Source organism: Acinonyx jubatus, chromosome D3 (genome assembly GCF_027475565.1).
Source record: "Acinonyx jubatus isolate Ajub_Pintada_27869175 chromosome D3, VMU_Ajub_asm_v1.0, whole genome shotgun sequence".
Taxonomy (NCBI): Eukaryota; Metazoa; Chordata; class Mammalia; order Carnivora; family Felidae; genus Acinonyx; species Acinonyx jubatus.
In genome coordinates this window covers 38,766,644-38,787,174 of record NC_069392.1, presented here as the reverse complement: position 1 = coordinate 38,787,174, position 20,531 = coordinate 38,766,644, and the positions used below count along the sequence as shown (strand labels likewise).

Sequence of the window (20,531 nt, the reverse complement as noted above, 5' to 3'; positions counted from 1 at the left end):
TCATGCTGCCACAGAGCCACTTACTTGATACTGGATCGGTTGCTAATGGTTTCTGCCTAAGGCTTTGATTTTCTTTGTCTTTGTCTCCAAGGGATCACCTCTTTCCCAATCGATTACAGTCCGCTAGCTAATCTGATTCTAAAATGCAGCACTCAGTTCCGTTTTGTTTTGAAAATTCTTAAGTACACGGTCAGTTTAATTTCGGTGACAACTGACCCAATATTTGCAATCGTTTTACAACTCATGTCCACCTCTTTGACAAATATTACCTGGGAAACCTAAAGGTATTATAAATATGCCATTTGGGAAAGGTTATGGTTTATTTATTTATTTTTTTAGTTATAGAAAAATAGGCCACATACCTTAAAGCTAGTAACTTTCTTTGACAGCTTTAATGTTTTTTTTGTAAAGTAAATTAGATCCCATTGTACAAACCGAGTCCTTGATATGAGGCAATGCTAGAAGGAACACAACTGGTTATCAACTTAGGCATCTTTTAAGAGCAGATGTGTTAAAACCCAAAGCAGGTGTGCAAACAAGAAAATTGATCTTGGTGCAAAAACACTGCACTTGGAATTGTAGTAGCTGGGACAGATCCTGAGGAGCATTTAACTCAGCTTCCTCCTTTGCAAATGAACAAACTACCAGGAGTCCTAACATGATACACAGAGAACAAAATTTGCTACAGTGGCCTCTCCCTCGAATCTTATAGCTCATTTAACATGAGTAGAATATTTCTCATTCCCACATCGGTATTTCTTCCTCAAGAACCCTTGGAAACTACAGGGATGCCACCTCATACATCCTTTACTCCCCCCTCCCTGCCGCCCCCCAAATGTGATTATTAGCATCATGGTGCATCTTTGTTCCAAGTACTTTTTCAAGAGAAATTTCAGATTGCCACATTGCCACAAAGAGTGTGTTTATCTTGTTTACTCTCTCAATATAGATTACACATTTAAAACCCCAGCTGGGTACCATTCATCCCATTATGATTTAAAATTCCATTCAGGAGTGAAGTGGAAGAAAAGAGGGAGTTATGAATTTCTTATGCTTAAGAATGAGAAAGGAAAAAACAGTATCAGAATGAAACTCAGTTCCAAAATATATAAAGCTCAATATAAGTAGTCATTAAAACAAAACTGGCATTATTTCTCTTCAATATATTCTACCCTACAAACTCTAGTAACATTTTCTTTGTTAATAGGGGCAAATGGGAATGAAATTGCTTTGGGGTGGTGAATTCCTTCGAGAATTCCATACACTGTAATTGTGATTTCTGTGAGTTCATTAGTAACAGATTCGATATAGTACAGTCCCACACACTCTCCTTGTTTATTTAATTGTGAGAACTGATCACTGGCTGGCACTAAAATACTAGAAGGCAAAATTGTACCTGAGGGGAGAGAAGGAAGAGTGGAGAAAAGAGGCAGTAAATTATCTCAGTTGTGAAATACAGTATCCAACATGTCAGAGGGACAGGAAACGTTTTAGGGTCAATTTGGCAAGCATATCGCTCCACTTGTGGCTACAGACATTTTAAAATATATGTTTAATATGGATACATGGATACAGCGTCCACGCTAAGACTAATGGCCAGCATTGTTTCAATTAATATACAGAACCAATGAGTCCAACTGTCATTTGTATGTAGTACATGAAGACTTGCCTTTAAAACTTCTGAGACTTGGTTAAAGCCACATGAGTGGATACACACTGTATCGATATACCAAAGCGGAACATGACTTTTGGAAAGATAGAAGCTCATCCCTTATCCAATTTTTCCTTTTATTCTGAGTTGAGCCATGCCTTCCCTCTCTCTTTTGGAAGGCTATTTAGCAAAAATAAGGTTTAACAGAGCTCTGAAACTTTGGACAGACCTTCTCAGATGCAGAGAAGATAGACTGAATTTACCCTTTAACTGGAGAGGCAGAAGCATGGCTATGATATCCGTAAGTGTCTTTTGACAGTCTTTGAATGTGAAATTTGCCATTGTGATAAGTCTAGATGCACAATCAAGCAACACAAGCATAATTCCCTATTGCTCTAAAGAATGATTCCTTAATTCTAGATACCATAATTATAAAGAAGCAGATCAGGGCGAGAGACGTGATAACAAATTTCAATGAGCATTACATTTAATAATTGAAGATAATTTAAACACATATTAACTCCAATTTATGATGCATACTCATTCGGTTGACTTTGGCTGTTACCTCACACATTGATGGAAACATCTCATATATGGTGCTGAAGGACAGGGGACCTGCAGCGTGCTTCTCGGGGTAATGATCAAGGACTTGCTTTATCTCTGTCCTGTAAAGTCATTTGGTTTACATTTGGCTGTGCTCAGTAGTCTTTGAGTTCCTGAACACGTACAGGCTTACTCCATTCCCTTTGGAAGGTAGTTTGGCCATGGTTCAATACCACGTTGCCCTACTTGAGCCCCAAATATATACATGTTTATCACCTGGCCTTCTGGTCACTCAAACACTTGTGATATTTTTAAGTGCTGATTTTGGGCCATCTTCTTTCATCTAGTGTTGGTAACTTTTAGTAACTGCCTTTAATACGCAGTCACATAAACTTTAAGGCATATGTATGGGCCTTTGGCCTACAGTGCTTATGAATAATTCATATTTCACAGCCAATAGCAGAAACTTATGAGAGAGGATAACAGAAGAGGAAAAGAAAGCTTGTAGATAGTCTTGTTTTAATTTTTAGCTCCCTTCATTTCAAATCTTCTTTCTTATTAAGTAGTTTTGTTTAATCTTTTCACCTTCTCATTCTCTTTAATAAGCTGTAAAATTGACAAAAAGGGAGAATGAAAAGAGAGAAAAGGAATAGTTAAGAGTCTCCCTAGTCCACAAATAGTAACTAATATTGACTGAATAATCAAGACACACATAGAAAATATTTTCAAAATGTTTTGTGGCTTATTTTTCCACTTGATAATTCATTTTTCTTTCCTCTTTTGCCTTCCCACCATCGAAGCTCATTATTTGGTACTCTGAGCATGGGTGAGTCTTTTAACTACTTAGAGTACAACTTTTCAAGTAGAACGTGGTCACAGTAATAACACAAATTACTTATTTGTTGAGAGAGTTAAACAATATACGAAAGAGGCAATGACAAAAAAATAGGAACCAGTATTTTAACTATTTTATATTTTAACCAATATATTGACATTTTTTTATGCATTTGACATTTCAATCTTTAGAATTAAGAGAATTGTAAGTGAAAGCTCTTTGTACGGTGTTGCAAACATTAATTGTAATTATTATTGAAGATGGACTACTTTTGAGTTAGTGCTGTAAGTTCATGTGTTGAGAACATAATAAAAATTTGGAAAAATGTCTCTTTTCATCTTAGCTCCTCTCCACTGATTTAGAGAAGAGCTTTGTGTTTAAGGACTCTCTGTTGGGGCAAGTGAGTGCCTATAACCATTTTCTTTTTTTCTGTTGGAGAGAGAGGAGAGAGCATGCAAGCAGGGAAGAGGGCTAGGAGGGGGGGGGGGAGAGAGAGAGACTCATAAGCAGACTCCACACTCAGTGCAGAGACCCTGGGATCATAACCTGAGCCGAAATCAAGAGTCAGTTGCTCAACTGACTGAGCAACCCAGGTGCCTCTATAACTATTTTCTAAAGATATTTTTGAATAATATGCCTTTCAAAACAACTACAGCATAGTGGTAATAGTTCAGATGCTCTGGGTTCAAACTGCAAGGCTACGATTAGCCAGCTGTGCGACCTTGAGCAAGTTCCTTAGCCTCTGTGTGCCTCAGTTTCCTCATCTATCAATCGTTGGTAGTAATATACTGTTACTGCGAGCATTAAATAAGGTAGTATATATAAAGAGCCTAGATCGGTGCGCCAGTGAACCCTCATTAAATATTGGCTATTATTTAAAAAAATTTTTTTTAATGTTTATTTATTTTTGAGACAGAGAGAGACACAGCATGAACAGGGGAGGGGCAGAGAGAGAGGGAGACACAGAATCCGAAACAGGATCTAGGCCCTGAGCTGTCAGCACAGAGCCCGACGCGGGGCTCGAACTCACGGACTGTGAGATCATGACCTGAGCCGAAGTTGGACGCTCAACCGACCAAGCCACCCAGGCGCCCCAAATATTGGCTATTATAAGTGTAGTCATTATAATGTGAAGTTGGATTTTATATATGGTCAACTAATCTTCAACAAAGGTGCTAAGAACATGAAATGGGGCAAGGATAGCCTCTTCAACAAATGGTGCTGGGAAAAGTGGATATCCATATATAACAGTATATAATCGGACCCTTTTCTTATACCATTCACAAAAATCAACTCAAAATGCATGCAAGACTTAAACGTGAGACCCAAAACTGTAAAACTCTTAGAAGAAAACAGGGTTGGAGGGGAGAAGCTTCATGTTTTAACAATGACTTCACGGATATGACATCCAAAGCACAAAAAACAAAGACAAAATCAAGTAGTCCTGCATCAATCTAAAAAGCTTCTGCACAGGATGGGTGCCTGGGTGGCTCAGTCTGGTAAGTGGCCAGCTTCGGCTGAGATCATGATCTCATCGTTAGTGCGTGTGAGCCCCACGTTGGGCTCTGTGCTGACAGCTAGGAGCCTGCTTCAGATTCTGCATCTCCCTCTCTCTCTGCCCCTCCCCTGCTCACACTCTGTCTCTGTCTCTTAAAAATAAATAAACATTAAAAAAAAACACAAAAAGCTTCTGCCCAGGAAAGAAATAACCATCAGAGTGAAAAGGCATCCTATAGAATGGAAGAAAATATTTGCAACCATGGACCTCATTAGGTGTTCATCTCCAAAATATGTAAGGAACTCCTAAGACTCAGTAATAACAATAGAATCCCCTAATAACCCAGTTAAAAATGGGATAAGGAATTGAATAGACATTTCTCCAATGACGACACACAAATGGCCAACAGGTGTATGTACCTGTGTGTGTGTGTGTGTGTGTGTGTGTGTGTGTGTGTGTGTGTATGGGCACCATGACTAATGGTCATTCAAAACCACAATGAAATGACACCTCACACCTGTCAAAATGGATAGCATAAAAAGGAGAAGTAAGTACTGGTGAGAATGTGGAGAAAGGGAACCCTTGTGCACTATTGGTAGAAACACAAATGTGTGCAGCCACTATGCAAGACAGTATGGAAGTTCCTCAAAAATTTAAAAATGGAACTACCATGGCACCTCTGCCAGTTAAGCATCCGACTCTTGATTTTGGCTCAGGTCATGATCTCACAGTTCGTGAGATCGAGCCCTGCATGGGGCTCTGTGCTGACGGTGTTGAGCCTGCTTGGGATTCTCTCTCCCCTCTTCCCCAACTCACACAAACGCTTTCTCTCTCTCAAAATAAACAAACATTAAAAAAAAAATGGAACTACCATATGATCTGGCATCTCACTTCTGGGTATATATATCCCAAAGAATTGACATCAGGATCTTAAAGAGATACAAGCCCTCCATGTTCACTGCAGCACTATTTACAATAGCCAATATGCAAAAACAACCTAAATGCCCATTGACAGATAAGTGAATAAAGAAAATGTGGTATACACACTGAGGTACTAGTCAGCCTTACAAGAGAAGGGAATGTCATAGGCGACAACACGGATGAACCTTGAGGCTACTATGCTAAGTGAAATAAGTCAGACACAGAAAGAAAAGTACCAGACTGCATGATTCTGCTTAAATGAGGTACCTAAATAGTCAAATGCATAAAGCCAAAGGACTGGAATGGTGGTTCCCAGGGCCTGAGGAGGGAGAAATGAGGAATTCTTAATCAAGAGGCACACAGTTTCAGTTAAGATGAGTAAGTTCTAGAGATCTGCTGTATAACATTGTAAGAATCAGAAACAACAATATACTGTACATTTACAATTTGTTAAGAGGATAGATTTCACATTACATGTTCCAACACAATGAGATTTTAAGCTGATAAAGTTGGATTTTATTGTTGAAAGTATATACTGTATAAAATATAAATGGATTTTTACTCAGCTTAGTTAATAGCTTTTTTTTTCTATACAATTCTCAAAACGTTTTCTCCATAATAAGATCTAGGAATCCATTCAAGAGCAGAGAGATTTCTATCTGAATGAAAGTGAAGAAAGAGAAAAAAAAGGAAATACCCATTTTCACAATGGGGTGAAAAGTACCAAGTGAGGGTCTAAGTACCGCTTCTTTTCTCGTTTGTCCCTCTCACACCTACCCTGACACGTCATCAAAACTTTCGGTGACTTGACGGATTTCAGCCAAGATGTTCCAGGGTAAATTGTGCTCACCAGCAGCCTGTTTGGGCGATGAAGTTCAAGAAGAAATGCCTATTATCTGAGAAGCCAACACATGAATGTGGCAGTGTGCTATAGCACAGAAATGAAAACTTGGACGGGCGTCGGGTCGCAACACTTATATTCCTTTTAGGCAAGATTTAACATGATGAAGAGATACTCCATTTCCTGAATCAAGGGGCAGCTTTCTTATTGTGGCTCAAAGCACCCACACATGTTTGACATCGAGTGACCTGCCATGGGTCTGCTACCATGAGACCTGATGTTAAAAGTGTGATAGTCCTTTCCTTTTTTTTTTTTTTTAATGTTTATTTATTTTTGAGAGAGAGAGAGAGAGGGCAAGTGAGCACAAGAGGAAGCAGGGGAGAGGCAGAGAGAGAGAGACATAGCATCCAAAGCAGCCTCTAGGCTCTGAACAGTCAGCACAGAGCCTGATGTGGGGCTCAAACCCATGAACTGCAAGATCAAGACCTGAGCCAAAGTCGGATGCTCAAGTGACTGAGCTACCCAGGCGTCCCAACAGTGTGATAGTTTTAATCCTCAGAGTGGGACCCGTTCACTTACTGGATCAAACCACATGTCTAACTGTATGGTACAGAAGCCCAGGGAGGAACTTTTAAAGGAATGCCCAAATAAGACACAGGGCCTGCGTTTCCACGGCTCTCGGTGCATAATTGACAAGCTGCAGGGTGAAAACAACAGTAGTAGTTAGAATAGAGCAAATGCAGCACCCAAAAGTTTTCTCCAATTTTAAAGAAATCTGGCTTCATAATCAAATTAGGGAGAAGATGTCAGGGTCAAATATTTGACTTCCCTGTAGTTTGTTGATTCAAGGACTCATTTTAGGGAGGTACATGGAGTCATCCCGTGGGCTTTAAGATATTTATCCACATTCAGCATCATCATAACGTTACACTATATTTACTAATCCACTTTCAGCTTAAGGATGAAAGATAATTCTTCTATATACGGTTTGTCATATCAGTCCTTAGAATGCTTTGTATAGATGAAGAACACAGGTGGGAAATAGACCTCTCTTCTAAGACCACAGGTATCGAGGTCAAATTGTTAAAAGATTGACAAGCATTCTTGACGTCAAAATGTGGCATCTCTATGGAATCCTGTGCCACGGTGTCTTTTTATCTAATGATCTGTGTTTAGTTTGAGCAATATCCTATTTCTAACTTGAAACGTTTTTCTGTGTCTGTATAGATACCCCTCACCCCCCCGCAAAAAACACTAGATTACCATAGCTATTATGACAAAACAAGTCACCTCTATTAGGCATTTAAAACATAAATTCTCAACGTATTAAAGGGTACTTAAGTACAAAGAGGTCGACAACAGAGGGTATGAAACCTTATTTTGTAAATCCCTTTTAACAAAAAATATTGGGAATACCAGCTTGCTCTGTGACCTTGAGTCGAGGTGTCAAATAGCATAAACAGCAAGGTGAGCTAATTTTTATGGAAAATAGCATATTTCATTCCATTGTGTTATATAAATATCTTGGTAAGACCTCTATTTCTAGCAATCATATGTCTCTAAAAAGAAGAGGAATAGAGAAAATAACTATTCCTATAATGATCTGAGTTTTTTTTTTATTTAAAAAAATTTTTTTTAAGGTTTATTTATTTTTGAGACAGAGAGAGACAGAGTATGAACAGGGGAGGGGAAGAGAGAGAGGGAGACACAGAATCTGAAACAGGCTGCAGGCTCTGAGCGGTCAGCACAGAGCCCGACGCGGGGCACGAACTCACCGACGGTGAGATCATGACCTGAGCCAAAGTCGGACACTTAACCGACCAAACCACCCAGGCGCCCCGTGAGTTATTTTTTTTAACCAGATTTGTCATTCTTCTCTGGTAGTAGAGTGAACAGTTTTGGATTAGTGAATTTCATAATGTACTATTGTAATCATTCAGGTCACTTGGGAAGTTTGCAAAAATCAAATGCCTTAAAAGTCCTAGTTAACGTGAGTAACATTCTCTTTTTCATTCCCCATAAAATGAAACTTATTTTATATCCGTGGCTTAATAAGACACTTCAAACTCTTCCAAATTCCCTGTTAATGTTCTATTGCATGATACTTGCTGAACATTTTTAAAGTTTATATCTGCAAGGCTAGAATTCGCAGGCAGTTTGTCACCAAGATGAAGACGGCCTTCAGAGAGCTGTATTAACAAGAGTTCTGTGGTAGGCACGATTCTAAAGATGGCTCCCAGGTTCCTGGGTTATTCAATCAAACACCAACATAGCTGCTGCTATGAAGGAATTTGGCAGTTGTAATTGAAGTCCCCACTAGGGTGACCTTAATGTGCATTATCATCGAAGCCTGATCTACTCATTGGGTCTTTTAAAAGGCAGAAGGGGAAGCCGGGGGGATGGGATGCACAAGCGAGATCCTGCCTGCCATCCTTAGCTTTGAGATGGAGGGGGCCATGAGCCAAGGAACGTGGATGTCCTCTAGAAGCCAGCAACAGCCGCAGCCAACAGCTAGCAAGGAAGCGGAAACTTCAGTCCTATTAACTATATGGAACCAAATTATGCTAACGATCTGAAGGAGCTTGGAATCAGATTTTGTTCCAGTGCATCCAGAGATATAAGCCTGGGCTAGATAACACCTTAATATCGTCTTAATATTAACTCTGTGGTACCAAAGGCAGAGAACCCAGCCAAGCCTGCCTGGACTTCTATGAAACTTGAATAACTGGATGTTATTTTAAGCCACTAAGTTTATGGTAATTTGTTATACCATGATAAAAAAAACTAATACAGGTTCTGACACCCCTATGATTATTCGTTAATTTATTTTTAAAATATGGTTCAAAGCAACAATGTAAAACAGTTGTTTTAATTTTAAGTAGCTTTGGGATTGAACCATCTCAATTTTCCCCCAAAAGATCATCCTATTGACAAAAACATATATCCTAAAATATTCAAAGTTTATAGATGATTAACACTTCATAGCAGAACACAGAATCATTTTTCTCTTCTAAAGGATTTACTCATAACACTTGAAATCATTTCATACAAAATATATTTTATATTCTATTCTCATGGATATCTATATCTATATCTATAGATGTATCCATCCGAAATTTAGACTTTAACTTTTCTCCTGGTGTTTTGTCTTTGGAGCAGAGGGAAGATACAGATCTCCTCATACGATTTTCATTGCTTTAGTAATATGTGCATATATTTAATTGCTATTGGAAATATTTACTATAGATATAATTTCTATACCAGTGTAGGCAATACAATCAAATTCAATTAAAGAAAAGCATTTGCACAGTCACTCTGGCTGGACCTTATGCAAATATGGAAATGACAAACCTGAAATTAATCACCAAATGTCTGACATTAAAACAGAAATTTGTCAAGGCAGAAATGTATGAGTCATAACAGTATCTAGTTCCATGGTTCTTGGGCAGATCCTCTTCTGTGTTCTGATGAAACTGGCATTTTTTGATATTAAAATCCTCCAACAGACCGTATCTTATATTTAGCTCAGCCATGTAAAATCCCCAGGGGGAGAATATACACTATGGGGAAGATTTCAAAAGACTCATCAGTTTAGGTGTAACCTACATCTTATTTTGTGCCTTTCAGTTCTGAGGATTATTTTGGAAAAAGAGACATTTTCTACTTTATAATTCAACATCCCCAGCTTGATGTAATAAGTTAAAGCACCAACTACACTAAGCTTTTATGGACCACTACTCTGATTTGTAATATATCCAAAGAAGCAATTTGTTTTTTTTCCCTTTGTGGGTATCTTTCAAGGATACATTGGAACAACATGGCTAGCTAATCTCAGGAGAAACTTACGGAGAGGGGAAAAAAAAAAGCTGAGTCAGAAACTTGGTGGTGACATTCTAATTTATATTTTCTTAAGTGTCAGTGAATGAAAAATCCTAACTGGGGTTAATTGATAGGGCGTTTAAACATTGTCTCAGCAGTGAGGATCGAAGACTCAAAAATGTCACGTCTGTATATTTAAAACGCATTTCCAATTGGTATTAAACATAAAGTAGTAGAGAATATTTCTTTTATACTGTATATTAAATGCAGAAACTCCAAAGACGATTACCAAGACATTTATCAGGCATTGTCCGTGAATGTGGACAAGTGAATGAGAAATGAGAAAAAAAGGCAAAGTTCACCTCTGGCAAACCAGAATTCTTTCAAACCATTAAAAACCAAAGGGCTACAAATTTCTTAGAAGAGGGCAAAGTACAAAGGACTAGTGATATTTCTCATACAGAGTCTACTCAAGTCTCACTCTTCTTTCCTACAGAGGTCAATCATTTCATCCAACGCCGGGTTTGGGAGATATTCACAGTTGAGCCACCCAGAGCGAATGGCCTCTTGTCTAAATGCTGTTTAGGGCCTCACATAAAAGGGATGTAACTTCCAAGAGTAAAAAGCCATGGAACACATCTCTACACACTCCCACTTTGAACACTGCAATCAATGGGCAAACAATTAAGCAAGCTGACATTTCCCCAGACTGTCCAATGTTGGCGGTCTATAGGCGCACTTGTCAACAATGCAAATTCCAAGTCTCGACCTCATGTAAGATGAGGAGTATCTCTAGGAAAGAACTGTAGTGATTGTAGGAATCTCCAGGAAAGGGGCTTGCTGCCTCTTAGAGAAACACTGGAGTTTCTGGAGTTCTGGAGAAACACTGCATGCGGCCGCCTCCCCTCCCCACAAAGAAGACAAACAGCAATAACCACCATTATAAATGAAATAACTATATTCATAAGAGATGAATAACTGAAGGAAGGTTTATAATAGTAGCACAAATTGATGTCCCAAGTCAAGAGTGTATTTTTATCCCTTCTAGGGGAGGGGTTTGCTCTAGTGGGTAACAATACTCCAAGACTAGCTTGTTCATCTCTTACTGACTTATCCCTACTCACTCAGGTACCTACCTTAGTCCCCCTTTACCACAGGGACTTAGCCAGTTGGTCATGCTCCATAGAACTCCCTAATAATCACCTCACTCCTCCATTTGAAAAAAAAACAAGCAATTTGTTTCACATGTGGCTAAAATGGAAAAAAAAAAAAAAAGCAAACTCCTTTCAACCTTTCAATAATTCTTGATAACCGGCTTCCAATTTCTAGAGTTATCTATGTTTTGAGTTTCTAGGAAAAAGAAACTGGATTGTAGCAAATACCACATGATTTATTTATTCATTCATTTTTAAAAATGGCTACTTATTTTGAGAGAGAGAGAGAGAGAGAGAGTGTGTGCAGGTGAGCAGGAGAGGGGCAGACAGGATCCTGACTCCAGGCTTGGTTTCCCAAACTCTGAGATCATGACCTGAGCCCAAATCAAGAGTCTGACGCTCAAACAACTGAGCCACCGAGCCGCCCCAATACTACATAATTAAAAAAAATATTTTTGGTGTCATAATCTTGTAACTACGTCTCTCTCCTACCATTTAATTGATGAATATAATGTTAACTGGAATGTTTTGTTGTTGATCATGCCATCTGCAACATTTTACCATTTTAGCATTCTCCGTTTCCAAACGTTACTCCTTTAGGGGCACCTGAGTGGTTCAGTTGGTTAAGTGTCCGCCTCTCGATTTTGGCTCCGGCGATGATCTGAAAGTCTGCGAGATCGAGCCCTGTGTTGGGCTCTGCGCTGACAGGGTGGAGCCTGCTTGGGATTCTCTCTCCCTGTCTTTCTGCCCCTCCCCTGCTCAAGCACGTGCTCTCTCTCTCTCTCTCTCTTTCTTTATAAATAATAAAGTTAAAAAAATAAAATAAAAAGCTTAATCCTTTAATATTCTTGCATAATCCTTTAAACGTTCAAAAAATATATGTGTAAACAGACACGACTTTAAACAGTCACTAAGAATGATGGTGACCTCACAGGAACCGCAGTCCCCTTACAGTGCTAACACTGTAGGATTCTACATGAAACTTCCATTTACCTGCAATCTCTACATCTCCTTCTGGTATTTGCCTGCTGACAGTACAAAGACACTAACTGGAACAGATCTGACCTATAAACTGATTATTTTCAAATTCTGATGAATCAAAATCACACACAGAAGTTTGCAAAATTGATTCCTTATGGCTGGTTGTATAATTGTTGACTTACTGGTACAGCATCTAAAGATTGCGTATGAGCTATTGCCCAAATCTCAATACTAATACTTACCTAATTATAGACCAGAAGTGAACAAGATCAATGGGGGTGAGTATGCTGATAAATGATTCATGAGACCTACTGTTCCTAGCCTAGAAAACTGGGTGTCTTTCCATATCATCTTGGCATCCATTAAATGTTGGTTCAATAATTCTTGGAACATTTAAAAATGAAACTTTTAGATATGCCAGGGGGCTCAGAGTCTCCTGAGAAATCATGCGGATCAATGAATAATTATAAATGGTTAAAAAATAGGGCTGTGTACCCTGCTAGGATTGAAGCAAAGGAAACGCTTAATTATGTGTATCAGGGCATTATCTCTTTGTACCTCTAGGTAGCACTTAGCACAGGGCCTGAAGTGTTCTCAATAAATGTTTCTGGAAAGGAAAAAAAAAGCCTGATTAAATGATTTTCGATCAGTAGTAATCAAAAGAGTGCATTGGGACTATATAGTCTTATAGGCTGTGAGATTGATACAAAGTTCTTTCTTGCAGAGACTGAATTTGAAATACCTGTGGAACATACAGATGGATGTATGGGTCTGGAGTTCAAATTTGGGGACAACCGTGCTTTTACCTTTGGTCTCTAAGCTGAACAGGTCCAGGAGGCCGGAATTAACAAGTGTTACAAATCTTGAATGGAAGATTGGTTAAGACCAGACTGAGAGTCTAAGGACACTTATTCTTTGCTCCAGGCACCTAATCCTGGAACAAGGGATTTCTGTTAAAGAATTATAGCAAAGCATTTTTCCAGCCTACTCTAGTAACTTATTCCAGTGTTTGATTTCAGAAGAAAATTAAAGTCAAATCTCCCTTAACTTCCTCTGAAACAAAGCAGAATGAATATTTTCATTGGTAATGTAACCATTTCTAAATTCTCCTCGAAGAGCTCCCTGTCTTTACAAGAAAGGCTCACACAATCCTGAGGAGAAGTAAAATAGCTTACTTTATCATAACATATGCATAATTAGCATAGCCATCTCCATATGGATTAGAACTGCAGACTATCCCAACATTTTTTGTTTAGAAATCTATTTTATAAATGTTGCCGAGGTCAATGCAATGAGACTACTTAGTTATACCCACAATTGTGTTTGCTGACATCATAATCAACCTTTATGAAGAGCAGCCAACAGCAACAAAATGGATACAAGAAACAGACCAGATCCTATTTATGAGATGAAGATTAGCTACCGAACATATTTTCAACGGTAATCTATGATAAGATTAGTCGACAAACTGGAAACCAAGGCCAACGTGACTTAGCTAGGGGTGGATGTCAATGGTGTTACATTCAGTCCATTCGCGACGTATCTCAAAACACATATTACCTGGAGAAAAAGTCCAGGGGTCAATCGCCTTCATCCAAATCAAGAATCGAGTTGTGACAGTTACATGCATCTGCTTATCACCTATAAAATGGCTTATCCTGTTAGTATTGCTGAGGTCTGAAGAGGAACAAAAACCTCTATTGGAATTAGAAGGACACCGCTCACCCCAACTATCCCAGACCAGTAGAAAAACAAAATGGAAAAACGGTGAATTACATGATACCAGAGAGTATATATAAGCTCTTATTCAGCCATTTTCAAGAAACATGTTCATTTTTGAAGAGATGTGATTACTCACATTTAGGACAAAGAATTGCAACATTAATCTAAGCCAACAGAGCCCATTCCTGACATTTTAAAGTAATGAAATTCAAATTTTGCCTTTTATACGTATCTTGGTACCATATTGATTCTAAATCACTTGAAGTTTTTCACAGCATGACAAAGCACGAAGCATGCAGTTTGGCAAATCTCTTTTTGGTCAGAAGCAGCGTTTATCTTAAAGAGTCCTGTCAGTCAAGCAGTGCCCACTCACCCATTTAGTCTAATAATCTAAGATTTAAGGGGGGGTGGGTTGATCACATTATTCTTTTCTTCCTGTGACAGTCAAATTCTAGAATGTAGGTGAATTGACAGGAACTGGAGAACGCGACCTGATAAATGTATGGTCTCTGCTAGGCCACTCCTACACCAAACGAGGGAAGGTCCTAGGGACAGTTCTGACTGTAAGTGCCAACAGTGATGGAAAGTCTGAATATTAGTTATGAAGGCAAAAATCAGGCATAAAAGGCTGCCTTGGGATTGAAAAAGAAGAACTGACATTTGTCACTATCTCTCTAAAATGACACCTTTCTGACTATAAGATACACTCTGTAGTCTAGGAACTACTTGTCTACATAGTTCTTTAAAACTCCTTTGCAAGCCATTAGTCCACATGAAAGCTTTGATCTCTTGTCAAAATTAAAAACTTGACACATATGGGGATGCATGATCGTGTGACACAGATGACAGCCACTGCCTGGGCTATATTTAGCTCTGTGTCATTGGGTCACTGATGCTACTCTCATGGCAACCCCCTACTACCTCAATTCCCGGAGTCAGTCCTGGCTGGCTGGCTTCAGGTTTCCTCCTCCCATTTGGCCAAGCCACCTAGGCTGGTTGTCCCATCTCTATGCCGCTGAAATGATTCCCCTGGTCCAGCCTTCCATCATTTCCCAGTTCTCAAAATTATGTTCTTGGTTGGCCCAAACCTGACCTCCCTGCTGGCTTTAATTCCTTAGTCCGGGAGTTTGCCTCAGTCCCCTTATGGAATTCCTTTTCTGGTAAACTGATAAGCATTCCAATTCCCTTCTGGGAGCTGGAAGTATCTGCCTGAGTCCTATTTCTGAGTTTGACTTTGCTAACCTGCAATCTGTCAGAGGCCTTGCTTTGTTCTTGGTCAGTCTCTATCTCTAGTGTATTACCCAAGGGAAAGAAACCCCACATGTGGACTGCCCAGTGGGCTACCCTGGTGAGTGCCAACCTTGTACTCTTCTAGAATACCCTATTGTGTTTTTTTTTTTTTTAATATTTTTTAGAGAAAGAGTGAGGGAGAGGGGCACAGGGAGAGAGAGAGAGAATCCCAAACCAACTCCATATTTAGCAAGGATCCCAACATAATAGTCAATCCCAGACCCCGGGATCATGACCTGAGCAAAAATCAAGAGCCAACTGCCCCACCGACTGGGCCTCCCAGGTGTCCCCAGGATATCCCATTGTGACCATGGATTTGGAATGGGTTTTGGCTCTTCCCCTGACTGTAATCATCATTGTCTCTGGGATTTTCCTGTCCGTCCTTCCTTCCTTCCTTCCTTCCTTCCTTCCTTCCTTCCTTCCTTCCTTCCTTTCTTTCTCCCTCCCTCCCTCCCTCCCTCCCTCCCTCCCTCCCTCCCATCTATTCATTCTTACTTATCAAGGCTTTACTGTATGGTAGGCCCTATGCTTAGTGCTACAGATACAGTGGTTCCTAAGACAAACATTATCCTTGCTCTAGCAGGGGAGACAGACAGTTAAATAATTAAAGTGTGGCAAGTGGCTCTCTACACATCTGCCTGAGTAAGGGGGTCAAATGCCAAGTTCCCATACATTCTTTGTGGCCCTGTGTCTCTGTGAACATACAGCTAAACCCTGCTGAGGCCAAATAAGGCAGTATTTTTCGTTCTCTTACTGAAACCTTTAGAGAGAAAATACCATTTCAAGTCAGGAAAGCGAGCACTCATATTATATTCACATTTATATAATAGCCTTCAGATTTATATGGAGTTTTACTATATGCAAATTATTTCATTTATAGATCTTACTCCATCTTCAGAACGTACTGGTGAGGTACAGGTAGGGTAGGTAATAGTTTCATCCTCATTTGTGGAAAAGAAACTAAGGTTGATAGAAGTTAACGTAGCCTCAGCAAACTTTAAAACTGACACAAAAAAGAAGCCTTTTTGTTCCTACTATGAAATTCTACCCACTTTATTAATCATGCAATGGAAACTTGTACAATTTCTAACATCACAGGCCCAGGTATGCCAGGCCCAGGTCTGACTATCTACATTGTAAACAGGTTAACGCCCAGAGGTTAGCTTAGGATGTCACCTGTCCTGGAAAATTGGCAAAAAAATAACAGAGAACTCTAAAGTGTTGACTTATCTTCCATTAAGTGTTTATTACTTTGATCTGTGAACCTAGGTGGGGAGGTAGAGAGACAAAATCATGTGTCTCTTATCTTTGAAAGATGTGAGGCCATTACTGAAGCCTGGCGAAAACAGCACGTAGCTCTTGAAACATTTTCCGAAGAACACTTGGAAACTCTGATTTCTGGCCTAAACTCTACTGTGGCATTTTCCTCTCAGTGCCCTTTATGGCGCAGACTCATCCTTTTTTCATCTGTTATATTTAATTAGAGTCATCAGAATGTGTCGTTCTATGTGGTTTGTTTCCTTTTAAAAATTCATACACCAATATGACTTTCATTTCTCCAACAGCCTGTGTCCTTGAAACTGTAGGCAAGATTTTCCTAAAAGGGTCAGCCTCTTTCAATCCAGCAGAGTCAGGGGACTTTAACGACACCCAGCTACCAGGAAACATCCAAAGGTGTCCTGTACGACCACATCGTGACTGATCCATTTTTCTATTTACCTTATTTCTGGGATGATGAGACAAGTCTGGTAGTCAGCACTGCACAATTAAAACTATATCTCAACGATGGAATTTTTCATTTTTAAGAAAAATTCTACACAGGCAGATAAACCTTAAAAGTAATTTTATGGCATCAGGATTACTTTGAAGCAAGAGTATTATACAAATTTAAAAAGCCACTTCATAACTCCTTAATTCCCTTAAGCAGAGGGCAACGTGACAACCACTGGGATGAGGTCAAAGGGAATTGTGACTGCATCCCTGTTACTTCTATGCCACTTATCCCCGGGTGATTCTGGCACTTGGTTTTGTAGAATGGTTCCTGACGGTTCTCACTTACTCTCTGATCCCTTAGATGTAAATATCCATTCTCTAAAGATTTTCTGAGTGGTAGTATATGAAATTGTCATTATGGAGGAAGCCACATGAGGTGTACTGTATCGATGGGGAGAGAAAAAGACCCTGACATCTCCCTTGCTATGGGCTCTTTTAAAATTAATTTTTTTTCACAAGGGATTTAATCAAAAGCCTTCACAGGATGGCAAAGTAAGCTCTTAGTCTATCATTGAAAGTGCATATTTCTTCCAAGTAACAGTTCCATGTAGAAATCGTAACTAACAGCACATAGACAAAGGGAGGTATTGTTCCTTGAGGAAGAGAAGCAAACACTGGTTTCAGCAGCAGCATGAATTTAATGAACAGAAAATTCCCTGTAACTTTATGTCTTTTCATTGTTTTCTCAACAATCACTCTAAAAGCAAAAGAAGACCCAAATACACCCAAGATGTTAATGCTAGATGATGATAATCTGAATCCGGATTGTTCATATTTGGTAACACAACGTCAAATCCCTAATAGCCCTTTTTAGTAACATTTTACTCAAAGAAAATGAACATTGGTTTCATATTGAGCACTGACTTTGGAAATGCATACTCCTCGAATGGCTAAAATAAAACTCTCTTATATCTAAGAGATAGCCACCAGAGCTTTGAATCAAGTTGAGATACGATTATGATTGAAACACTATTTCAATAATGATTTATCATGAAGTATTATTTTATGTGCTTTGGGAACAGAAAGTTGATAGGATGTTTTCTATTCTCAAGGAGTTTTTAGTGGGAAGAGCTTTGTGTCAGTGTACGTTGTGAAAGCAAATGATTCCAAAATAATTTTTAAAGTCCCAGTGACTTAACACGACACAAGTTTCTGTCTTGCCCACACAACATGACCGATGAGGCTGGCAGGAGGGGCTCTGTTTATGGCAGCCACTGAGCCGGACAGGTTGACAAGGGCTTCAGCTGGACACACGTTTCCAAGTTCACCATAGCATAGTGGGAAGAGACTGGGGGTCACACATTGGCTCCTAAAGTTTCTTCTCAGCAGCAACATGGCACTTCTGTTCAAATTCGATGGCCAAAGCAAGTTGTATGGTCACACCTAACTTTACAGTGGCACAGGTAATTCTGCCATGTGCTCGGGTGGGAGAACTGGCAGTATCTGATGAACAGCACAAATGCTACCAAAGAGGGAGGAGATGCGTGTGCCACCAAGTGTGTCTAATGCCATCGGAGATGCCAGTTAAGTGGGCTGGCAATGCAATTTTAAGAGAAATGTCAGAATGCCCTGGATGGCTTACAATTACACTGTCACAGATTAACAGGTGAGACATACAGATGGATGCATCACCTTCACCCCACTGTTGCCAGGGTCGAGCCTTTCAACGTCAAACATATTGATGCCTTTCACAGAAGAGGACAACACTTTCATAACGGGTATGTGAGTATCAGGAAGGTGGAAAAACAGAAGACTGATGGTCTTCATGGTAAAGATAGATACACAGTCACATGATGTGTTAGTTCAGGTCTGCTATGAAGCAGAAGCCAAAGACAATATTGAACATGCAAGAGATTTATGGAGGAAGAAGCAGGAAGAGGTGAGGAGAGCATTCAGACTTCCAAGTTTGCTACCTGTGGAAGGAGAGAAGGGAAGGAAGCGTCTTAGACTGCAAGGCACTTCTAAGAAAGGTTTGGGAAGACTGATGGCAGGTGTACAAGCCAAAGTCACGGACAGTTCTTGAGATGGGTCTGTCTCTGGGCTCCTGATGTGCTTACTGACTGGCTGGAAGCAGCATGTGGCACACACAGGTTTGGCACAAATGTGGTGGTAGATCCAAGATGGGCAGCTGAGCCCTCAGAAAGTTATGCGCCTGCAACAAGAAATGTGAATGGTGTGTTTTTATGGCCACCGCACTTGATGTTCGGAGTCTGCTGATTTCAATATCAGCACTGGTCTTACTTGGCTAATATTATTCCACAGGAAACTAACAACTGGTATACTAACAAGCGAATTTTAGAGATTGAAGAACATTAAATCATCATTGAGACCAAAGTAACGGGGCTTCAGTCTGAGGCCTTATATAATCTGGAGAATTCCAGACAGGCTGAGACCAGGCCACCAGGTTCCAGACCACCTAGGAACTGAAATATTCGCTGAAACAAAAAATACTTGGGAGTCTGATGTGGTTTCCAATATCCAAACCAACCTGGGGCAAGGTTGACCTCCAACGAGTCTACCAAACCCTTTCATTTTCAATGTTTTTTTTCCAGGCCATTCTAAGCCAAAAATACCTTTGCGTCTCCCTAATTCACAGGCATATCTAGATGAGAACTGGGCTACTTGTGGGCTAGATTTGGTAGCAGACTGGAGAGGTTGTCTCGGAGAGTTCTTCTCTTCTCCTTTGCATTTATTACCATCTGACACACTACATATATGTGTTTGGAAACATTCCTCCAGGTATACTTAGTGCTTTTTGTGTTCTAAACTTAGAAAAAAGAAATCAACTAGAAACTAAAAATAGAAAATCAGGGACTCAGAGTCTGTACATTAGGCCCACATGTGATACGCACATAGAAGACCCTAGGTGATACAAATGACAGTAGAGTTTCTGTGACGGGGAAAAACCAGTGGCTAGCACAGAAAGCAGAGTCAAGTCATTGAAGCACTATCCCATTTACTCTCCTACCTGTGGTCGGGAGTGGAGTTTGCTACAACATACAATGGGATGGTTTTTGACTTTGCTGTGCAGGAATGACTGTGTATCTCATGTCCAGAGATTTGGAAGACTATCTGTCTATAAACCTGTGTATAAACCTGGGTAAGGCAGTGTTGCATAGGAGGGAAGTCTCTCTTATTCATCCGAGTAAGTAAGAGGCAGAAGAGAGACGATTTGTGTGTGTGTGTGTGTGTGTTTTAATATAATTTATTGTCGAACTGGTTTCCATACAACACCCAGTGCTCATCCCAACAGGTGCCCTCCTCGATGCCCATCACCCACTTTCCCCTCTCCGCCCATCAACCCTCAGTTAGTTCTCAGCATTTAAGAGTAGAGAGACAATTTTTGTATTCCTTGTCAAATCCAAGCATTTCTTGTGTAATTGCACCCACCTGGAACACCTTTATGGATCTAACACTTACCCTGTGTTTTAAAGGTTAGCGTCAGCATATTCCACATCACTGTTGCCCTTGATCTGTTATTTTCCATACCACACAGCCTAGTA

At 39.8% G+C, this 20,531-nt stretch overlaps 1 protein-coding gene across 5 annotated transcripts in view; it reads right to left on the bottom strand.

Annotated features, from left to right (window-relative positions):
* The window catches only part of DLGAP1 (DLG associated protein 1), an 885,205-nt gene that overhangs the window by 506,031 nt on the left and 358,643 nt on the right, over positions 1 to 20,531 (bottom strand). The gene's annotated exons all lie outside the window — the stretch shown is intronic.